Genomic DNA, 20,893 nt, shown 5'->3' on the forward strand with positions numbered 1-20,893 from the left:
CAACTGTAAATGAGCTAGCATTTCGGAGTTGCAAGTGGCCTGCTTGCTTCAGAAATCCCAAAGGGTGGACCAAAGCTCTTTGGGTCAGAAGTAAAAAAACAAACAAACAAACTATTGGATGGATTTTTAAGCAGTTGCTAGGCTGCACCATTTAAGGGCCAATTTAGAGAAGAATGCGAATTTTGCTACCAAGGTACGGAATCCAGTTTCACATGCAGGATGTCCCCATGCAGCATCCAAGACTTTTTCAAAAAGACCTAGGCTCACTGGATCTCTCCTACTGAGTAAACATGATTGAACCAACATTTGGATGTTAGTTTGACTTTCTCTACGAGTGTGGGGAACTTCTATACAGTCACACCATCAGGGGAAATTGCTACTGAAAATTAACCTCCAAGCAAGCGTTTTTAAGCATTGTGTGAATTTCAGCACACAGAATGCTGGGAAAGCTTTGCTCCTTAGAGGAAGTTAAGACATCAATGGAGAGTGTATTTTCAGGTCTCTATCTATCAAGAACTGTCTAGATCATAAGATGTCAGACCTCTAATTTTGCCCAGACGCATAGCATCCAGTCTCAGAGCAGTGTGCTTCCCTGCACTTTCTGTGCCTTGTAAACACATTCCTATGTCATATGGGGATGACCCATGAGCAAATATTCTGCAGGAGTGTGTCTGAGAGAGCTAATTTCCATACTATGCTTACCCAGATGAGATGACATTCAGCTGGAAATGGGCAAGTGGCTAAGAGTTGAGAGCCGCTGCCTCGGTTCCTAAATCCCAAAGGGTGGACTAAATCTCTCACTGTCAGGCGTAAGAAAACACCTATTGGATGGATTTTCAAGCAGTTGCTAGGCCGCATCATTTTAGGGCTAACCAAGAGAGAAATGCAAATTTGGCCACTGATGGTCGGTATCCAAATTCACGCTCAGTGTATGTCCCCGCAGTATCCAAGAAGTTTTCCAAAAAGACCTAGGCACACTGGATCTCTTACAGATAAAACGTGATGGATTGGACCTTTGGATATCGGTTTTGCTTTCCGTGAGAGTGTGGGGGACTTCCCTATGGTTACACATTCAGGGGGAATTGCTACTGAAAAATGACCTCCATGCAAGTGTTTTGAAGCAGTGTGTGACTGTCAACACACAGAATTCTGGGAAAGGTATGCTACTGCAAGAAAAGTAAGGCATCAAGGAACAGTGTTTTATCATGCCTTTATCTATTAAGAATTGTCTAACTTCTAAGATGTAATTCTTCCAGGTTTGTCCAGAAGACCTAACTTCCAGAGTCAGGGCAGTGTGTTTCACTGCATTTTCTGAGCCTTGTAATCACATTCCTATGTCATACCTGGACTGCCCATGAGGAAACAGACTCTGGGAGTGAGTCTGAGAGTGCTGCTTGCCATACTGTGGTTACCCAGAAGAGGTGACATTCAACTGTAAATGGGCCAACGACAAGCAGTTGCAAGCAGTCTACGTGCTTGAGAAACCCCAAAGGGTGCATGGAAGATCTCGCTGTCAGAAGTAAGAAAACACTGATTTAATGGACTTTCAAGCAGTTGCTAGCCCACACCGCTTTATGGCCATCCAAGAGAACAATGCAAATTTTGCCCCCTAGGCCCAGTATCCAGGTGGACGCACAGGGGGTGTCCCCGCAGGATCCAAGAACATTCCAGACAGACCTACGCTCACTAGCTCTCTTCTGGAGAGGAAACATGACAGAACAGCCATTTGGAGGTTGCTTTGACTTTCTCTGGGGGTATGGGAGCCCTCCCTGGGCTCAGGACCTCAGGGCCATTGCCACTGAAAAATGACTTCCAAGCAAGTGCTGGCAAGCCGTGTGCAACTCCCCACACGCAGGAGGCTGGAAAAGCTATCTTCCTCAAAGGAAAGAAAGGCATCCACAGAGAGTGTGTTTTCAGGCCTCTACTTGGCAGCAAGTGTTTGGATTTTCAGATGTCAGACCTCCAGGCCTGCTCAGAGGGCCTCAATTCCAGAGTCAGGGCCTTGTGTCTCCCTGTACTTTCTGAGACTTGTGAACACATTCCTAGGTCAGCATGGTCCTGCCCATGAGGAAGCAGGCTGTGGGAGTGTGTGTGAGGGGGTCGGGTGCCATGCTGTGGTCATCTGGTCAAGGGCAACTTGCACCTCCAAAGGGCCACAAGCGAGGAGTGGCGGGCCGCCCCCTTGCTTCAGAAATCCCTAGGAGTGTGGGAGGAAGGAAAGGCATTCACAGAGAGTGTGTATTTAAGATCCTATGGGGAGGGAGGAGCCAAGATGGTGGAGGAGTAGGACGGGGAGACCACTTTCTCTCCTACAAATTCATCAAAAGAATAACTGAACACAGAGCAAACTTCGCAAAACAACTTCTGATCGCTAGCTGAGGTCATCAGGCGCCCAGAAAAGCAGACCATTGTCTTCGAAAGGAGGTAGGACAAAATATAAAAGATTAAAAGTGAGACAAAAGAGCTACGGACGGAGATCCGTCCTGGGAAGGGAATCTTAGGAGGTATTGCTTGGAGGAGGGTCCGGGCCTGAGTGCCCTGAGGACAATCGGAGGGAGCTTCTGTGAGTTGCCAATTTGAACTGTGGGAGACCAAAGGAGAGAGAGTAAATTAACCGGCCCGAACACACTGCCGGCCGTTCGCAGAACAAAGAGACCGAGAAAATCCAGAGAAGAGCTCGCAGGCTGCGGACCGGCCCAGCCCCGCCGGAGGCAGGAGGCAGGGGGGAGGGGAAGGTCGCAGCGAGACACAGGGCGCAGGCACCCGACCGGCGCGGGCGGGGACTGGGGCTGGGGACGCGGAGGGCGGAAGGCGCACGCACCCGACTGGCGCCAGCGGAAACTGAGACTGGGTCCACGGAAGGGAGTGGGCAGGCCACACCTGGGGAGAGTGCGCCCACCAAGCCCCTGGCTGCCTGGACCACTCTTACGGGGAAGACACAGAGAGCAGGCGCAGCTTTTCGTTCTGCGCTTTTGTGGAACACCCGAGGGCTGGAACCACGCGTAGCGCGCGCGGGGCGCGCTCCATATAGAACAGCCGGGAGCCTGAGCAGCGCAGACGGAGAAAGCATCGTTGGCCCTTCCCGGCAGCGCCAGCCCATCCCCGCGGCGCAAGCCCGTCCCCACAGCGCCAGCCCCTCCCCGCAGAGCGACGGAACTAGCTACCTGAATAAGAGTCCACCTCCGCCCGCCTGTGTCACGGCGGAAATGAGACTCTGAAGAGACCGGCAAACAGAAGCCAAATAAACAAAGGGAACTGCTTCAGAAGGGACTGGTGCAACAGATTAAAATCCCTCTAGAAAACACGGACTACACCGGAAGGGGCCTGTAGATATCGAGAAGTGTAAGCTGGAACGAGGAGCTATCTGAAACTGAGCCGAACCCACACTGACTGCAACAGCTCCAGAGAAACTCCTAGATATAATTTTACTTTTTTCTCTTTTTTTTTTTTCTTTTTTTTCTTTTTTCTTTTTTCTCTTTTATTTTCCTTTAAAATCCCCTATTACTCCCCCATTACTCCTTAACTTTCATTTCCATAGACTTTTACGATTTTTTAATTAGGGGGAAAAAAAAATTTTTTTTTCTTTTTCTTTTTTTTTTCTTTCTTTTTTTCCTTTTTTTCTTTCCTTTTTCTCTTCTATTTTCTATTTTTCTTTTTCTCTTATTTCTTTTAAAGTCCTCTAGTACTCCTCTACTACTCCTTAATTTTCATTTTCAATACACTATAACCTTACAAAAAAAAAAGAAGAGAAGCCCTATTTTTAAACCGAAGATTATTCTCTCCTAATCTTGACTCTCTGTTTTCTACCTCAGAACACCTCTATTTCCTCCTTTCCCCTTCTTTCCCAATCCAATTCTGTGAATCTTTGTAGGTGACTGGGCTACGGAGAACACTCTGGGAACAGACAGCTGCATAGATCTGTCTCTCTCCTCTTGAGTCCCCCTTTTTCTCCTCCTGCTCATCTCTATCTCCCTCCTTCCTCTCCTCTTCTTCATGTAACTCTGTGAACCTCTCTGGGTGTCCCTAACGGGGGAGAATCTTTTCGCCATTAACCTAGAAGTTTTCTTATCAGTGCTGTATAGTTGGAGAAGTCCTGAGACTACAGGAAGAATAAAACTGAAATCCAGAGGCAGGAGACTTAAGCCCAAAACCTGAGAACACCAGAAAACTCCTGACTACATGGAACTTTAAGTAATAAGTGACCGTCCAAAAGCCTCCATACCTACACTGAAACCAGTCACCACCCAAGAGCCAATAAGTTTTAGAGCAAGACATACCATGCAAATTCTCCAGCAATGCAGGAACATAGCCCTGAACATCAACATACAGGCTGCCAAAGGTCACACCTAACACATAGACCCATCTCAAAACTCATTACTGGGCACTCCATTGCTCTCCAAAGAGAAGAAATCAAGTTCCACACACCAGAACACTGACGCAAGCTTCCCTAACCAGGAAACCTTGACAAGCCAATCATCTAACCCCACCCACTGGGTAAATCCTCCACAATAAAAAGGAACCACAGACCTCCAGAATACAGAAAGTCCACTCCAGACACAGCAATCTAAACAAGATGAAAAGGCAAAGAAATACCCAACAGGTAAAGGAACATGAAAAATGCCCACCAAGTCAAACAAAAGAGGAGGAGATAGGGAATCTACCTCAAAAAGAATTTAGAATAATGATAATAAAAATGATCCAAAATCTTGAAAACAAAATGGAGTTACAGATAAATAGCCTGGAAACAAAGATTGAAAAGATACAAGAAATGTTTAATAAAGACCTAGAAGAAATAAAAAAGAGTCAATTAAAAATGAATAATGCAATGAATGAGATAAAAAACACTTTGGAGGGAACCAAGAGTAGAATAACGGAGGCAGAAGATAGGATAAGTGAGGTAGAAGATAAAATGGTGGAAATAAATGAAGCAGAGAGGAAAAAAGAAAAAAAGATCAAAAGAAATGAGGACAACCTCAGGGACCTCTGGGACAATGTGAAACGCCCCAACATTCGAATCATAGGAGTTCCAGAAGAAGAAGACAAAAAGAAAGGCCATGAGAAAATACCCGAGGAGATAATAGCTGAAAACTTCCCTAAAATGGGGAAGGAAATAGCCACCCAAGTCCAAGAAACCCAGAGAGTCCCAAACAGGATAAACCCAAGGTGAAACACCCCAAGACACATATTAATCAAATTAACAAAGATCAAACACAAAGAACAAATATTAAAAGCAGCAAGGGAGAAACAACAAATAACACACAAAGGGATTCCCATAAGGATAACAGCTGATCTAGCAATAGAAACCCTCCAGGCCAGAAGGGAATGGCAGGACGTACTGAAAGTAATGAAAGAGAGTAACCTACAACCTAGATTACTGTATCCAGCAAGGATCTCATTCAGATATGAAGGAGAATTCAAAAGCTTTACAGATAAGCAAAAGCTGAGAGAATTCAGCACCACCAAACCAGCTCTTCAACAAATGCTAAAGGATCTTCTCTAGACAGGAAATGCAGAAAGGTTGTATAAACGTGAACCCAAAACAACAAGAAATGGGCAACGGGAACCACACCTATCAATAATTACCCTAAATGTAAATGAAGGTTGAATGCCCCAACCAAAGACAAAGATTGGCTGAATGGATACAAAAACAAGACCCCTATATAATGGCTGTCTACAGAGACACACCTCAAAACAAGAGGCACATACAGACTAAAAGTGAAGGGCTGGAAAAAAATATTTCATGCAAACGGAGACCAAAAGAAAGCAGGAGTCGCAATACTCATATCAGATAAATAGACTTTCAAATAAAGGATGTGAAAAGAGACAAAGAAGGACACTACATAATGATCAAAGGATCAATCCAAGAAGAAGATATAACAATTATAAATATATATGCACCCAACATAGGAGCACCGCAATATGTACGGCAAACGCTAACGAGTATGAAAGAGGAAATTAATAGTAACACAATAATAGTGGGAGACTTTAATACCCCACTCACAACTATGGATAGATCAACTAAACAGAAAAATTAACAAGGAAACAAACCTTAAATGACACAATGGACCAGCTAGACCTAATTGATATCTATAGGACATTTCACCCCAAAACAATCAACTTCACCTTTTTCTCAAGTGCACACGGAACCTTCTCCAGAATAGATCACATCCTGGGCCATAAATCTGGTCTTGGAAAATTAAAAAAAAATTGAAATCATTCCAGTCATCTTTTCTGACCACAGTGCAGTAAGATTAGATCTCAATTACAGGAAAAAAAATTGTTAAAAATTCAAACATATGGAGGCTAAATAACACGCTTCTGAATAACCAACAAATCATAGAAGAAATCAAAAAAGAAATCAAAATATGCATAGAAATGAATGAAAATGAAAACACAACAACCCAAAACCTATGGGACACTGTAAAAGCAGTGCTAAGGGGAAGGTTCATAGCATTACAGGCTCACATCAAGAAACAAGAAAAAAACCAAATAAATAACCTAACTCTACTCCTAAAGCAATTAGAGAAGGAAGAAATAAGAACCCCAGGGTTAGCAGAAGGAAAGAAAAATCTTAAAAATCAGGGCAGAAAATAAATGCAAAAGAAACTAAAGAGACCATAGCAAAAATCAACAAAAGCTAAAAGCTGGTTTTTTTGAAAAAAATAAACAAAATTGACAAACCATTAGCAAGACTCATTAAGAAACAAAGAGAGAAGAACCAAATTAACAAAATTAGAAATGAAAATGGAGAGATCACAACAGACAACACTGAAATACAAAGGATCATAAGAGACTACTACCAGCAGCTCTATGCCAATAAAATGGACAACTTGGATGAAATGGACAAATGCTTAGAAAAGTATAACTTTCCAAAACTGAACCAGGAAGAAATAGAAGATCTTAACAGACCCATCACAAGCAAGGAAATTGAAACTGTAATCAAAAATCTTCCAGCAAACAAAAGCCCAACACCAGATGGCTTCACAGCTGAATTCTACCAAAAATTTAGAGAAGAGCTAACACCTATCTTGCTCAAACTCTTCCAGAAAATTGCAGATGAAGGTAAGCTTCCAAACTCATTCTATGAGGCCACCATCACCCTAATTCCAAAACCAGACAAAGATGCCACAAAAGAAGAAAACTACAGGCCAATATCACTGATGAACATAGATGCAAAAATCCTTAACAAAATTCTAGCAAACAGAATCCAACAACATATTAAAAAAAATCATACACCATGACCAAGTGGGCTTTATCCCAGGAATGCAAGGATTCTTTAATATCCGCAAATCAATCAATGTAATACACCACATTAACAAATTGAAAGATAAAAACCATATGATTATCTCAATAGATGCAGAGAAAGCCTTTGACAAAATTCAACACTCATTTATGATTAAAACCCTCCAAAAAGCAGGAATAGAAGGAACATACCTCAACATAATAAAAGCTATATATGACAAACCCACAGCAAGCATCACCCTCAATGGGGAAAAATTGAAAGCATTTCCCCTGAAATCAGGAACAAGACAAGGGTGCCCACTCTCACCACTACTATTCAACATAGTGTTGGAAGTTTTGGCCACAGCAATCAGAGCAGAAAAAGAAGTAAAAGGAATCCAGATAGGAAAAGAAGAAGTGAAACTCTTGCTGTTTGCAGATGACATGATCCTCTACATAGAAAACCCTAAAGACTCTACCAGAAAATTACTAGAGCTAATCAATGAATATAGTAAAGTTGCAGGATATAAAATTAACACACAGAAATCCCTTGCATTCCTATATACTAACAATGAAAAAACAGAAAGAGAAATTAAGGAAACAATACCATTCACCATTGCAACAAAAAGAGTAAAATACTTAGGAGTATATCTACCTAAAGAAACAAAAGACCTATACATAGAAAACTATAAAACACTGATGAAAGAAATCAAAGAGGACACAAACAGATGGAGAAATATACCGTGTTCATGGATTGGAAGAATCAATATTGTCAAAATGGCTATTCTACCCAAAGCAATCTATAGATTCAATGCAATCCCTATCAAGCTACCAACGGTATTTTCACAGAACTAGACAAATAATTTCAAATTTGTATGGAAATACAAAAAACCTCGAATAGCCAAAGTAATCTTGAGAAAGAAGAATGGAACTGGAGGAATCAACCTGCCTGACTTCAGACTCTACTACAAAGCCACAGTCATCAAGACAGTATGGTACTGGCACAAAGACAGAAATATAGAATCAATGGAACAGAATAGAAAGCCCAGAGATAAATCCACGAACCTATGGACACTTATCTTTGACAAAGGAGGCAAGGATATACAATGGAAAAAAGACAACCTCTTTAACAAGTGTGCTGGGAAACTGGTCAACCACTCGTAAAAGAATGAAACTAGAACACTTTTAACACCATACACAAAAATAAACTCAAAATGGATTAAAGATCTAAATGTAAGACCAGAAACTATAAAAAACTCCTAGAGGAGAACATAGGCAAAACACTCTCCGACATAAATCACAGCAAGATCCTCTATGACCCACCTCCCAGAATATTGGAAATAAAAGCAAAACTAAACAAATGGGACCTAATGAAACTTAAAAGCTTTTGCACAACAAAGGAAACTATAAGTAAGGTGAAAAGACAGCCCTCAGATTGGGAGAAAATAATAGCAAATGAAGCAACAGACAAAGGATTAATCTCAAAAATATACAAGCAACTCCTGCAGCTCAATTCCAGAAAAATAAATGACCCAATCAAAAAATGGGCCAAAGAACTAAACAGACATTTCTCCAAAGAAGACATACAGATGGCTAACAAACACATGAAAAGATGCTCAACATCACTCATTATCAGAGAAATGCAAATCAAAACCACAATGAGGTACCATTACACGCCAGTCAGGATGGCTGCTATCCAAAAGTCTACAAGCAATAAATGCTGGAGAGGGTGTGGAGAAAAGGGAACCCTCTTACACTGTTGGTGGGAATGCAAACTAGTACAGCCACTATGGAGAACAGTGTGGAGATTCCTTAAAAAACTGGAAATAGAACTGCCATATGACCCAGCAATCCCACTTCTGGGCATACACACTGAGGAAACCAGATCTGAAAGAGACACGTGCACCCCAATGTTCATCACAGCACTGTTTATAATAGCCAGGACATGGAAGCAACCTAGATGCCCATCAGCAGATGAATGGATAAGGAAGCTGTGGTACATATACACCATGGAATATTACTCAGCCGTTAAAAAGAATTCATTTGAATCAGTCCTAATGAGATGGATGAAACTGGAGCCCCTTATACAGAGTGAAGTAAGCCAGAAAGATAAAGAACATTACAGCATACTAACACATATATATGGAATTTAGAAAGATGGTAACGATAACCCTATATGCAAAACAGAAAAAGAGACACAGAAATACAGAACAGACTTTTGAACTCTGTGGGAGAATGTGAGGGTGGGATATTTCAAAAGAACAGCATGTATACTATCTATGGTGAAACAGATCACCAGCCCAGGTGGGATGCATGAGACAAGTGCTCGAGCCTGGTGCACTGGGAAGACCCAGAGGAATCGGGTGGAGAGGGAGGTGGGAGGGGGGATCGGGATGGGGAATACGTGTAAATCTATGGCTGATTCATATCAATGTATGACAAAACCCACTAAAAAAAAAAAAAAAAGATCCTATGGGGAAAAAACCCTGTGCATCCAACTGGATACTGGGTCTGGGGCCAGAATTCACATTTTTCTTCCAGGGAGCCCTAACATGGGGCAGCCCAGCAACTGCTTGAAAATGCATCCTGTTGCTATTTTCTTCCTTCTGACAGAGCGAGCTTTGCTCCCCACTTTGGGATTTCTGAAGCAAGGGGGCGGCCCGCCACTCCTCGCCTGGGGCCCATTGGAGGTGCAAGGTGCCCTCGACCAGGTGACCACAGCATGGCGTGTGGCGCCCTTACACACACTCCTACAGTCTGCTTCCTCATGGACAGGGCCACTCTGACCTAGGAAAGTGTTTGCAAGGCTCGGAAAGTGCAGAGAGACACACGGCCCTGACTCTGGAATTGAGGCCTTCGGCGCAATCCTGGAGGTCTGCCGTCTGAGAAGCGAAACACTTGCTGCAAAATAGAGGCCTGAAAACACACTCTCTGGGTCTGCCCTTCCTTGCTCCAAGGAAGATAGCTTCCCAGCCGCCTGCGGGTAAGACAGTCACAGCTAGAGAGTGCTGGCTTGGAGGTCATTTTTCAGTGGCAATGGCCCCTGAGGCTCTGTGCCCAGGGAGGTCTCCCACACTCCCAGGGAAAGTCAAAGCAACATGTAAAAGTCTATCCATCACATTTTCTCTGTAGGAGAGATCTAGTGAACCTAGGTCTGTCTGGAACATTCTTGGATCCTGCGGGGACACACCCTGTGTATCAATCTGGATACCAGGCCTGGGGGCAAAATTCGCAGAATGCTCTTGGGGGGCCATAAAGCGGTGTGGCCGGGCAGCTTCTTGAATATCCATCCAATTGCTGTTTTCTTACTCCTGAAAGAGCTACATTTGCTCCAACCTTTGGGATTTCTGAAGCAAGCAGGCAGCTCCGAACTCCTTGCCTCGGGCCTATTTGCTGTGTAATGTCACTTCAATGAGTTGACCACAGTATGGCACCCAGCACTCTCAGACAAACTCTTGCAGCCTGCTTCCTCATGGGCAGTATAACAGAGGAATGTGTTTGTAAGGCTTGGAAAGTGCAGGGAGACACAAGGCCCTGACTCTGGAATTTGGCTCTTGGAGCAGGCCTGGAGGTCTCACATCTTAGAAGCAAAACAGTTCCTGCAAGAGAGAGGCCTGAAGACACACTTGTGGATGCCTTTCCTTCCTTGAAGGAAGACAGCTTTCCCAGCATCCTGTGTGCTGAGAGTCACACTCTGCCTGAAAGTGCTTCCTTGGAGATAATTTTTCAGTGGTAAGATCACCTGAGGCCATGGACTTCGGGAAGGACCTCACACTCACAGAGAAAGTCAAAGCAACATCCAAAAGCCTGTTCCATCATGTTTTCTCTGTAGGAGAGATTAGTGAGCCTAGGTCTGTCTGAAACATTCCTGGATCCTGTGGGGACACAACCGGTGTGTTACCTGGACTACGATCCTAGGTCCAAAATTCGAAATTTTCTGTTGGAGTGCCCAAATGCGGTACAGCCTAGAAAGTGTTTGATAAACCCGTCCAATTACTCTTTTCTTGCTTCTGACAGAAATAGCTTCTCTCCACTCTTTGACATTACTGAAGTAAGTGGGCACCTCGCAACTCCTCCCCTTGGGACCATTTGCAGTGAAAGATCACTTCGACAAGGTGACCACAGTATGGCACTCAGAACTCTCTGACACACTCCCCCATCCTGCTTCCTAATAGGCAGTCCTATATGACCTAGGAATGTGTTTGCAGGGCTTATCAAGTGCAGGGAGACACATAGCCCTGACTCTGGAATTTAGGCCCTCAGAACTGGCCTGGCGTTCTCACATCTTAGAAATGAAACATTTCCTGCAAAATAGAGTCCTGAAAACACACTCTATGTGGATGCCTTTCCTCCCTAGGATGAAGATAACTTTCCCCACACCCTGCATGCTGACAGTCACACGCTACTTGAAAGCTATTCCTTGGAGGTCATTTTTCAGTGGCAAGTTCCCCTGAGGCTGTGACCATCGTCAGGTTTCCCACACTCACTGGGAAATTAAAAGCAGCATCCAAATGTCTGCTCCATCACGTTTCCTCTGTAGGAGAGATCAAGTGAGCCTAAGCCTGTCTGGAGTACTCTTGGATCCTGTGGGGACAAACCCTGTATATTAACCTGGATACTGGGCCTAAGGGGCAAAATTCATAATTTTCTCTCAGGGGTCCCTAAAGCTGTTTGGCAAGCAACTGCTTGAAAATCCATCCAATCTCTGTTTTCTTACTTGTGACAGAGCTAGCTTTGCTCCATCCTTTGTGATTTTTGAGGCAAGCGGTCGCCTTGCAACTCCTCGCCTTGGGCCCATTTGCAGTGGAATGTCACCTTGAAGTGCTGACCACAGTATGGCACCCAGCACTCTCAGACACACTCCCACAGCCTGCTTCCTCAAGGGCAGTAGTGGTATGACCTAGGAATGTGTTAACAAGGCTCGGAAATTGCAGGGAGACACATGGCCCTGACTCTGGAATTTAGGTCCTCAGAGCAGGACTGGATGTCTCACACCTTTGAAGCAAAACAGTTCCCGCAAGATAGAGGCTTTAAAACACACTCTCTGTTGATGCCTTTGCTTCCACAAAGGAAGATAGCTTTCCCAGCATTCTGCATGCTGAGAGCCACACACCCCTTGGAAGCACTTACTTGGAGGTCATTTGTCATTGGCAAGGTCCCCTGAGTCCATGACCATAGGGAGGTCCCACACTCACAGGGAAAGTCAAAGCAACTTCCAAACATCTGTTCCATCACGTTTTCTCTGTAGGAGAGTTCTAGTGAGGTTAGGTCTGTCTGGAGCATTCTTGGATCCTGCAGGGACACACCCTTGTATGAACTTGGATACCAGACCTAGGGGGAAAAATTCTCATTTTTCTGTCGGGGTGCCTTAGCGCAGCTCTGCCTTGCAACTGCTTGAAAATCCATCCAATTGATGTTTTCTTACTTCTGCCAGAGCTAGCCTTGCTGCACCCTTTGGGATTTCTGAAGCAAGTGGCTGGCTCACAATTCCTCACCTCGGGCTCATTTGCAGTGGAATGTCACCTTGATGAGGTGACCACAGTATTACACCCAGCACTCTCAGATACACTCCCACAGCCTGTATTACCTAGGAATGTGTTTGCAAGTCTCAGAAAGTGCAGGGAAACACATGGCCCTGACTCTGGAATTTAGTTGTCGTGTGGGGCTTCCTCTCCTGTTTTGGTAGAGGGCTCCTCTTGAATTGTGGTGGGGTTTGCTCTCCTTGGGAATCCTGTGGAGTTCCATCAGGGGAATTTTGCCCTCTTGAGTTGCAGTGGGGAACAATGTGTTCCTCTAAAGTTGTGAGAGGAGACTCGGCATTCCTCTTGAGTTGTGATGGGAAACTTACTCTTCATCTAATGTCGCTGCAGGGGAATCAGGCCTTATCTAGAATGGAGGCAGGTAACTCAGGGTTCTGTGTTCTTGTGTTGTGGTGGGAAATTCTGTGTTCCTCTCGAAGTGCGATGGGGATCTAGGCTTTCCTCTCGAGTTGGCAACAGGTTAGTCAGGTCTCCTCTCTAGTTGAGTTGGGAACTCAAGTTTCCTCTAGAGTTGCCACAGGGGGGAGTCAGGCCTCCTCTCAGGGGAGTCAGGCTTCCCCTCAAGTTACAGGTGGGAACTTGGCCTACCTCTCGAGTTGCAGTAGGGGAGTCAGGCCCCTTCTCAAGTTGCAGCAGGGAACTCGGGATTCCTCTTGAGTTGTGGTGGGAAATCAGTCTTCCACTCGAATTGAGATGGGATCTTGGGCTTTCTCATGAGTTGCAACAGTGGAGAAGAGCCTTCTCTCGAGTTGCGAGACTGAACCTGATATTCCTCTCGAGTTGCAACAGGAGAGTCTGGCCTCTGCTCGAGTTGCAGTGGGGAACTCGGGGTTCCTCTCCAGTTGTGGTGGGAAACTCAGGGTTCTTCTCGAGTTTCAAGAGGGGACTCAGAGCTTCTCTTGAATTTCAGCGGGATCTCAGTATTCCCCTCTAGTTGTAGGGCAGTACTCAGGGTTTGACTCTAGATGTGGTGGGGAACTCGGGATTCCTCTTGCATTGAGGCGGGAAACTTGAGGTTCCTATCAAGTTGCGAGGGGGACCTCGGGGTTCCTCTAGAGTGACTGCAGGGGAATTGGGCCTCATATGGAGTAGAGAAGGGGAACTCAGTCTTCCACTCAAGAGGTGACAGGGATCTCGGGTTTCCTCTAGAGTTGCAAGAGGGGAGTTGGGCCTCCTCTTGAGTTGAGGTAGAGAACGTGGTGTTCTTCTTGAGTTGCAGAGGGAAACTTGGTGTTCCTCTTCAGTTGCAACAAGGAACTTGGGTTTCCTCTCAAGTTGCCACAAGGGAGTAGGGCCTTCTCTGAAGTTGCAGGTGGGAACTTGGGGTTCCTCTGGTGTTGCAAGAGGGCAGTTGGGTCTCCTCTTGAGTTGCGGTGGGAACCTCAGGCTTCCTCTCAAGAAGCAATGGGGATCTAGTGGATCCTCTCAAGTTGCAACAGGGGTGTTGGGCCTCCTCTAGAGTTTTCTTGGGGCGACTCATCTCTAGCAGGGATGTGCAGTGTAGCTCCTGTCTTGTTGCAATGTCTGGAGGCTACTTACTAGCTTTGGCATGCGACTTCTCTAACTCTGTGGTCAGATTCAACACTGTAGTTGTGGGGTGTTCAATTCTCTCTAGTGGTGGTATGCAATCTCCTTTCTACTTGTCATGCGAGGTTCATCTCAGATAACAGCAGAGGGGCTCCTCTCAATGTGTGATGTCTGGTGGGCTCCTCTGGAGTTGAGGTGGAGGGCTACTCTCGAAGTGTGGGGCTGCATCCTCTCTGGCTCTATGGGGGAGGTCATTTCTACTTTTGGTGCTAGCAGTTCCTCACTAAAATTTGTGGTATTGCTTCTCTCTACTAGTGAGGGACTCCACTCGACTTACTGCAGAGAGCCCGTCTCTATGTGAGGCAGAAGGGCTTCTCTCTAGTTGTGCTATCCTAGGGTCCTCCACTCTAGCTGTGCCTGGGGAATCTGCTTCAATTTTGGCTGGGATGCCTCTCTGTCCTTTGGGCCAGTGGTGCCTTTTCTTCTTACAGCCTAGGGCTCCTGTCAGATTGCAGCAGTGAACTCAGGGTGCCTTTTAAGTTGCAGCAGGTTAGTCAGGGTTTCTTTAGAGTTGTTGTGGAGCCTCTTCTCGAGCTGCAATTGGACAGATCCTCTGTAGTGGTGATCTGCAGGCTGGCCCGGTCTAGTTGCAATGTGCAGGAGGCTACTCTCTAGTTGTGGTGTGGGGCTCCACTCTAATTGCAGTGAGGATCCACTCTTTATTTTTCATGCATTGGCTCCCCTCTAGTTGTCATTTGCAGACTCCTCTCTAGCGGTGGCCGTGGTGCTCCTCTTTACTTGTGGTAGATGGGTTCCTCTTTAGTTGATGGTGTGACTCCTGTCTGGTTGTGATGAGAAGGGGTGCTTTTTCTAGTGGTGATGTGTAGGAGGACACTCTCTAGTTGTGGAAGGGGGCCTCCTCTTTAGTTGTGGTATGGGGTTTCCTCATTTGTTGGGGTAGAGTTCTCCTCTTGAATTGTGGTGGGGGAGTCTCCTCTTGGGAATCCTCTTTGGTTGCATCAGAGGGCTTGTGGGTCATCTCGTGTTTCAGTGGGGAACTCAGAGTTCTTCTTGAATTGCAGTGGGAAACTTGGTGTTCCTCTCGAGATAAAACAGGGGAGTTGGGCCTCCTCTCGAGCTGCATTGGGAAACTTGGGGGTCCTCTCAAGATGCTACAGGGGAATTGTGTCTCATCTCCAGTTGCAGAGTGGAGCTCAGTGTTTCTCTCATGATGCAGTGGGAAACACAGAGTTTCTTTCAAGCTGTGGTGGGAACCTCTGGGTTCCTCTTGAGTTGCAACAGGGAACTCAGAATTCATCTCATGTTGCTGCAGGGGAATCAGGCCTCATCCAAATGGAGGTGGGAAAATTGGGGTTATTCTTGAATTGTGGTGGGAAACTCAGAGTTTCTCTCTAGTTGTGATGGGGACCTAGGTGTTCCTCTCAAATTGCAACAGGGTCATCAGGCCTCCTCTCGAGTTGAGGCAGGGAACTTGGGTTTCCTCTCAATTTGCCACAGAGGAGTTGGGCCTCCTTTTAGTTGCAGGGGGTAAATAGGGGTTCCTTTTGAGTAGCAGCAGGGGAATTAGGCCTCCTCTCGAGTTGCAGCAGGGAGGTCGGAGTTCCTCTAGAGTTGGGGCAGGAAACTCTGGGATCCTCTCGAGTTGCTACGGGGATATCTGTGTTTCTCTCAACAGGGGAGTCAGACCTCCTCTCGAGTTGCGGCAGGAAAGTTGCCCTTCCTCTCAAGAGGTAACGGGTATCTCGGGTCTCCGATTGAGTTGCAATAGGTGAGTTGGGCCTCTTCTCAAGTTGTGAGGGGGACCTCGATGTTTTTCTTGAGTGGCTGCAGGGGGATTGGGCCTCATCTCAAGATGAGGTGGAGACATGGTGTTTTTCTCAAATTGGGGCAGGAAACTCGGGATTCCTCTCGAGTTGTGACTTGGAACTCAGGATTCATCTCATGTCGCTTGAGGGGAATCGGGCCTCATCTAGAGTTGAGGCAGGAAACTCAGGGTTCTTCTCGAGTTGTGACAGGAAGCTTAGTGTTCCTCTCAAGTTGCAACGGGGATCTAGGGTTTCCTCTCAAGTTGCAACAGAGGAGTCAGGCCTCTTATTGATTTGAGGTGGGGAACTTGGGTTTCCTCTAGATTTGCAACAGGGGAGTCAGGCCTCCTCTCAAGACACAGGTGAGAACTCGGGGTTCTTCTTGAGTTGCAGCAGGTAAGTAGGACCTCCTCTCGAGTTGCAGTGGGGAACTCGGGATTCTTCTCGAGTTGCAGCTGAAAACTCGGGCTTCCATGCTAGTTGCCATGGGGATCTTGGGGTTCCTCTTGAGTTGGGGTGGTACCCAGTGTTCTGGACTTGTGGTGGGTGCTCATCTTGAGTTGTCTTGGGGCAGCTCGTCTCTAGCAGGGATGTGCAGGGTGGCTCCTGTCTTGTTGCAAAGTTGTGAGGCTACTCACTTCTTTTGGCATGGGACTTCTCTATCTTTGTGGTCGGATTCAACTCTGTAGTTGTGGTGGGTTCGATTCTCTTTAGTGGTGGTGTGCAATCTCATCTCTCCTTGTGATGTGAGGTTCATCTCTGTTAGCAGCAGAGCATCTCCTCTCTATGTGTGATGTCCAGTGGGCTCCTCTCGAGTTGTGGTGGAGGACTCTTCTTGAAGTGCGGGGCTGTGTCCTCTGAGGTTGGGATGTGGGTGGTTCTATGGCGGAGATCCTCTCTACTTTTGGCACTAAGAGTTCCTTACTAATATCAGATGGATTGCTTCTCTCTAGTTGTGAGGGCCTCCACATGACTTACTTCAGGGAGGTCATCTCTATTTGTGGTTGAAGGGCTTCTCTCTGGGTGTGATATCCTGGGGGCCTCCACTTTCATTGTGCCTGGGGAATCCACTTCAGTTTTGGCCGAGGAATCTCTCTGACATTTTGTCCATTGGCGCCTTTTCTTGTTACAGCCTGGTGCTCCTGTCAAACTGTAGTGGCAAACTTGCGGTGCCTCTTGAGTTGCAGCAGGTGAGTGGGGGCTTCTTTAGAACTGTTGTGGAGCCTCCTCTCTAGCTGCAGTGGGGCAGACCCTCTATAGTAGCGATCTGCAGGCTGACCCTGTCTTGTTGCAATGTGCAGGAGGCTTCTCTCTAGTTGCAGTATGGGGCTCCAATCTAATTGCACTGAGGGACCACTCTTTATTTGCGTGGGTCTGCTCCCAGCTAGTTGTCATTTGCAGACTCCTCTCCAGCTGTGGTAGTGGGGTTCCACTTTACTTGTGCTCATGGGCTCCTCTTTAGATGTGGTAGATTGCTCTTCTCAAATTGTGATGGGTGTGATGCCTCTCTGGTTTTGATGAGAATGCACACTTTTTTTAGTTGTGACATGCAGGAGAATACTCTCTAGTTGTGGAAGGCGGGGCCTCCTCTTTAGTTATGGTATGGGACTTCCACTCTTGTTGTGGTAGAGTTCTCCTCTCGAATTGTGGTGAGGTATGCTCCTCTTGGGAATCCTTTGGAATTGCATCAGGTGGCTTGGGGCTCTTCTTGACTTTCAATGGGGTTCCTCTCGAGCCACTGCATGTGAATCAGACCTCATCCCCAGGGAACCTGGGGATACTTCTAGAGCTTCGGTGGGAAACTCGTGGTTTCTCTCAAGTTGCAACAGGGATCTTGGTGTTCCTCTCTAGTTGCAATAGGGGAGTCAGCCCTCCTCTCATGTTGTGAGTGGAACCTCAGGGCTCCTCTCAACTGGCTTCAGGGGAAATGGGCCTCATCTTGAGTTGAGGCAGAGAACTCCGTGTTTCTCTCGAGTTGCAGTGGGAACCTCGGGGTTCCTGTCGAGTTGTGATGGGGAACTCAAGGGTCCTCTTGAGTCGTTGCAAGCGAATCGGGCCTCATCTCGAGTTGAGGCAGGAAAACTGGGTTTATTCTAAAGTTGCAGTGGGAAACTTGGGGTTCCTCTTGAGTTGCACCAGTAACCTCAATGTTCCTCTTGAGTTACCACAGAGTAGTAGGGCCTCCTCTGATGGTGCGAGGGGGAACTTGGAGTGCTTCTTGAGTTGCAGCTGATGAGTCATATCTCCTCTCGACTTGCAGCAGGCAACTCGGGGTTCCTCTCGAGTTATGATGGGGCTCTCAGGGTTCCTCTTGAGTTGAAACAGGTGAGTCAGGCCTTCTATCGTGTAGTGGCAGAAAAGTCGGGGTTCCTCTTGAATGCAACGGGGATATTGGAGTTCCTTTCGAGATGAAACAGGGGAGTTGGGCCTCCTCTCGAGTTGCGAGAGGGAACTCAGGGGTCCTCCCAAGACGCTACAGGGGAATTGAGCCTCATCTTGAGTTGCAGTGTGGAACTCAGGGTTTCTCTCATGATGTGGCGGGAAATGGGGTTTCTTTCAAGCTGTGGTGGGAAACTTGGTGTTTCTCTTGAATTGCGATGGGGAACTCGGAATTCCTCTTGAGTTGTGATGGGGAACTCTGGATTCATCTCACATCGCTGCAGGGGTATCAGGCCTCATCTCGAGTTGAGGGGGAACTTGGTGTCCTTTTGACTTGTGGCAGGAAACTGGAGTTCCTCTCGAGTTGCAATAGGTGAGACAGGCCTCCTCTTGAGATGTGAGGGAACAGTCGGGATTCCTCTTGAATAGAAGCAGGGGAATCGGCACTCATCTTGAAATGAGGTGGGGAACATGGGGCTCTTCTTGAGTTGTGGTGGGAAACTCAGGATTCCTCTCGAGTTGCGACGGGTATTTCAGAGAATCTCTGGAGTTCCATACAGGCAGTCAAGCCTCCTTACGAGTTATGAGGGGGAACACAGGACTGCTCTTGGGTCACTACAGGGGAATCGAGCCTCATCTTGCATTGAGAAGGGAATCTCTTGGTTTCTCTCGAGTTGCTGCCAGAAGCTCGGGGTTCCTCTCAAGCTGCATCAGGGACCTCAGGGAACCTCTCATGTTGCCACAGTGGAGTCAGACCTCCTTTCGAGTTGCAAGGGGGTACCCCTTGATTCCTCTCAAGTCACTGCAGGGGAAATAGGGCCTCATCTTCAGTTGAGGCAGGAAACTCAGTGTTCCTCTCCAGTTGGGACAGGGATCTCAGGGTTCCTATCGAGTTTCAACAGGGAAGTAGGCCTTGCTTCATGTTGAGGCATAAAACTCCACTTTCCTCTTGAGTTTTAAAAGGGGTGGCAGGCCTCATGTTGAGTTGAAGTGGGAAACTCGGGCTTTTCCTAGAGGTGAAACAGGGGAGTCAGACCTCCCTTCATGTTGTGAGGGGAAACTCGGGGTTCCATTTGAGTCGCTGCAGGGGAATCAGGCCTTATCTCGAGTTGAAGGGGGACTCAGTGTCCTTTTGACTTGCAGCAGGAAACTCGGGGTTCCTTTGGAATTGCAATAGGTAAGAAAGGTCTCCTCTTGAGGTGGAAGGGGACAGTCGGGATTCCTCTTGAGTTGAAGCAGGGGGATCAGCCCTCATCTTGAGATGAAGTGGGGTACACGAGGCTCTTCTCAAGTTGTGACGGGTATCGTGGGGAACCACTGACATTGCATAAAGGGAGTCAAGCCTCCTTTCAAGTTGGGAGAGAGAATCGAGATTGATCTCAAGGCATTGCAGGGGAATCAAGCCTCATCTCGCGTTCAGGGGGGAATCTCGTGGTTATTCTCGAGTTGTGACTGGAAGCTCGAGGTTCCTCTCGAGTTGCGACAGGGACCTCAAGGAACCTCTCGTGTTGCCTCAGGGAAGTTAGGCCTCCTTTTGAGTAGCCAGAGCACCTCAGGATTCCTCTCGCGTCACTGCAGGGGAATAGGGCCTCATCTAGAGTTGAGGCGGGAAATTCGGGGTTCCTCTCCAGTTGTGACAGGGATCTCGGAGTTCCATTTGACCCTCAACAGGGGAGTCAGGCCTTGTCTAGTGTTAGGCATGGAACTCCACTTTACTCTCAAGTTGTAAAAGGGGTGTCAGACGTCCTGTCAAGTTGAGGCAGGGAACTCAGGCTTTTCTAGAGGTGCAGCAAGGGAATAAGACTTCCCTTCGTGTTGTGAGGGGAAACTCGGGGCTCCATTCGAGTCACTGCAGGGAATCAGGCTTTATCTCGAGTTGAGGGGGAACTCATTGTCCTTTTGACTTCAGGCAGGAAACTTGGGGATCCTCTCTAGTTGCAATAGGTGAGAGAGGCCTCCTCTTGAGGTGTTTGGGGAGTGTCAGGATTCCTCTCGAGTTGAAGCAGGGGAATCGGCCCTCATCTCGAAATGAGGTGGGGAACACAGGGCACTTCTCGAGTTGTGGCGGGAAACTCGGGGTTCCTCTCAAGTCACTGCAGTGGAATAGGGCCTCATCTCGAGTTGAGGCGGGAAACTCAGGGTACCTCTCCAGTTGTGACAGGGATCTGGGGGTTCCTATTGAGTTTCAACAGGAGAGTCAGGCCTCGTCTTGTCTTGTGGCATGGAACTCCACTTTCCTCTTGAGTTGTAAAAGGGGTGTTAGGCCTCCTGTCGAGTTGAGACAGGGAACTCGGGCTTTTTCTAGAGGTGCAACAGGGGAATCAGACCTCCCTTCATGTTGTGAGGGGAAACTCGAGGTTCCATTCGAGTCACTGCAGGGGATTCAGGCCTTCCTTATCT

The 20,893-nt window shown here is 46.8% G+C and overlaps 1 long non-coding RNA gene and 1 pseudogene across 1 annotated transcript in view; both read left to right on the plus strand.

The window, feature by feature from the left end:
• Positions 1-14,501, plus strand: part of LOC122445217 — a 27,489-nt gene extending 12,988 nt beyond the window's left edge. Inside the window, exon 4 of the long non-coding RNA XR_006270479.1 lies at positions 14,490-14,501. This is a non-coding gene — a long non-coding RNA (uncharacterized LOC122445217). The remainder of the gene's footprint in view (positions 1-14,489) is intronic.
• Positions 14,502-16,491: 1,990 nt separating this feature from the next.
• Positions 16,492-20,893, plus strand: part of LOC122445206 — a 39,036-nt pseudogene continuing 34,634 nt past the window's right edge.

Source organism: Cervus canadensis, chromosome 7, assembly GCF_019320065.1.
Source record: "Cervus canadensis isolate Bull #8, Minnesota chromosome 7, ASM1932006v1, whole genome shotgun sequence".
Lineage (NCBI taxonomy): Eukaryota > Metazoa > Chordata > Mammalia > Artiodactyla > Cervidae > Cervus > Cervus canadensis.